Consider the following 3,274-nt stretch of genomic DNA (forward strand, 5'->3'; position numbering starts at 1 on the left):
GCCTGTTGGGCTACTGCTCATACAGGAGAAAAGTCTAAACATGCTCAGTCTCATTTTCTCCAGTGCTTTGCTACGTTGGGATTGCCCCAACGAATTAAAATTGATAATGGTCCATGTTTTGTGAGTAAAAATTTACAAGATTTCTTTTCACTTTGGGGAGTTCAACACAATACAGGAATTCCCTACAATCCCTAGGGTCAAGCCATTATAGAATGCAACCATCAAAACCTAAAACTTCAATTGCGAAAACAAAAAGGGGGAATAAGCCGCCACCAACAGTTTGGTATGGCCTTATTCACTATTAATGTTCTTAATTTTCAAAAAAAATCAGTCAGAATCCTGGTTTCAGAAGCATTGGGGATGACAGGAGCAGAGACCTGAGGTGCAGGTAAGGTGGAAGGACCCCATTATGGGGCAATGGAGAGGTCCAGATCCATTGTTAACCATGGGTGAGGGCTTTGGCTATGCCTACCCTACAGGGGATTCAAACCCCATATGGGTGCTTGGGAAACACCTTAAGTGGTTAGGCCAGGATCCGACTGACTAGCATGACGGTCCATGGACAATAGTTCATGAGACAAATTTCCTCTTTTTATTTATATCCATCTTAGGTGAAGGACACAGTTCCTTGGCTTCATTGCCAGTCAGCCTCTTTGACAACTGGCTGATTGACTAAAAGGTACATAGTCTTAGAAGTATTTCAACTTGTCCTATGCCATGACTTGCTTTTTTTCTCTTGATAATGCTTATCTTTAAGTGTCTTTACCAGATAATTCAGTGACAGAGGACCCTTGGAACTGTCACTGCCTACCTCCTCATGATTACGGACTCCCCCAGGAATATACACCCTCCAGTTGCCCACGCTTGGCTAACCAAGTTAGGCAGAGACTAAGACTCTAACAGTCTGGCATTACCCATGTGGCTGCCCTTAATCATGACTCATTTTTAGCCAAGGATAGGTAAGATGTCCCATGACAAGGACTCCTAAGACAGGACATGCACATGGCCAGGTGCATGGTCCAATGATGGGGCAAGGCTTGGTCAGAGGTGACACAACCTAAGACAGGCAAAAATGCATAAGATTAGAGGAAGGAGATAGCCATCTCTCCTCAGGGAGCCATCTATGAGATGGGTAACCCATGAAATAAAGTCAGTCCGGCCTTAAAAATAAAAATAAAAATGGGAGATGTGGGGACCTAAAGGCCCCACCTGCAGAGGTCCGAGAGGAAGTTACTGGGGCGCGGCCTGACTTGTTCTAAAAGTCTGAAGGATACTTCCGCACTGCTGAGGAGTGCATGATCAGCACGTGACCATCCTTAAGATACACCTTCAGGGGACGAGGGGGGATTTCCAGGTGCCTTTATAAGCTCTGTAACACCTGCAATAAATGAGTTCTTGCTTGACTAGGCTCCCCGTTGCGCCTGAGTGTTCCTAGTACTGGGGTCGGTGTGGGCTGGTGAACAGCGTGCTTACTCATCCCCAATCATCACTGTGTGGGGGTCGCTCATTTGAACCCCCCACAATGTATATCCTAAATTTTAATTTGAAGCACTATAAATTTTGTTTTGAAATTTATACAAATCTTCTTGGCTATAATTCATAGAACTTAATAATAGTTATACTAATTAAAAACAACTTTATACAATGAAGCCAATATATTATAAAATTTTTGTATCAGGACTTCTCCATTATGTGGTTGTACTTTTCAGAAGATAAAAACTCATGCATGATGCCCTTATACATTTTTGCATAGAATTTCAAGAACTATTTGATTTCAATATACCAATTTCTAGTTCAGATGAGTTACAGAAACCTTACAGTTGCAAATTCTTTGAATTTTGGAAGTAGGATTACATGAAGTTTTTATGCTATCTGGAAAATTCTTTTTTTTTAAATGACTATTTACAGTTTTTCTACTCTGAAACACACTTGGAGAGAAGTTTCTTCTCAAAGTCCAAAATCTCTCTGAGGAATCAGTTTTGAAGATAAAAGTGAAGCTTAGACAGGACCTAGAATCTATCATTTTAAGGTCATTAAGAAAGAAAAATTAGGACTGAAGAGATGGCTCAGTGGTTCAGAGTTCTTGCTGTTCTTTCAGATTATCAAAAGTTTGTTCCAGGCACCCACATAGGGCCATTAGCATCTTCCTATAACTCCAGCTCTAGGGGATCTGACTTCCTCTTCCATCCTCTGCAGGCATCTGTACACAAATGCACAGACACAGAGACAGACACATAAAGATTTTATATGTTTTGACTCAGCATTATTGGGTTTAGTCTAGAATTTGCTGTTGGTTGTTTTTTGCTTTACTGTGACTCTCAAGAGATTTTTTTCCCCTTGAGATGTGGATTGAATCCAGGGTTGTATATATGCTGCAGAATTGCTGTTCCCCTGAATGATGCCCCTGTCCCCTAAAGTGGGACTTGTCCTCTACCTACACCTTGTCTACACTCTTTGGAGAGCCAGACTATAGCATAGTCTTTATGAATTTTAATCAAACATAGCATTATATGTCTGGAGCTGATACCTAAACCCCAGGCTCTGGCAGCTAAATTCTTATGTCCATGTTTGCTCATTTTTTTCATTGTTACCTTTCACTGTCTCTGATCTCATCTTTCCATATAAAAAGGAATAGAAAGCTTACTCTTTTTATTCAGTGCAAAGTCAAGAATGGCTGAATAAAATGTAAAGTCAAATTTAAAGTAAATAAACTTATGATTATATTTCCTGAGTAGCTTTTAGTGTGATCCGTTCACTGAAAAAAATGTTGTGTAAAATTACATATGCAAATTAGAAATGTACATACATAATAGCACTGTAGTAAAAATTTAAATTAATGATTCAAAACTTTTCCAGCAAAAAGAAATTAAATTAATTTGCTTAAAATTATTTTTAATGGACTTAATTTTTAAATTTTGCTTAGTATAAGATAATAACATTTTGCTAGCTGTTATTCATTCAAGTATAGTAGACTATTTTTTTCTTTCCTGCTTGACATAATCAATTCTGAGTTTACTAGTTGTGCTGGATAGCTTTAGTGTCAACTTGACACACCTGGGTTGAGGGAGCCTCAATTGGGGAATTGCCTCTATTGGACTGGCCTGTGGCCATGTCTGAAGGGCATCTTCTTGATGAGTGATGTGGGAGGGCCCAGCCCACTGTGGGGGGTGCCACCCTTGGGCAGGTGGGCCTGCGTTGCACAAGGAAGCAGGCTGAGCAGGGGCCAAGGAAGCAAGCCAGTAAGCAGTGTTCCTCCATGGCCTGTGCTCCAGCT

The sequence above is a fragment of the Nannospalax galili genome, unplaced genomic scaffold, assembly GCF_000622305.1.
Source record: "Nannospalax galili isolate Female #2095 unplaced genomic scaffold, S.galili_v1.0 scaffold892, whole genome shotgun sequence".
NCBI lineage: Eukaryota > Metazoa > Chordata > Mammalia > Rodentia > Spalacidae > Nannospalax > Nannospalax galili.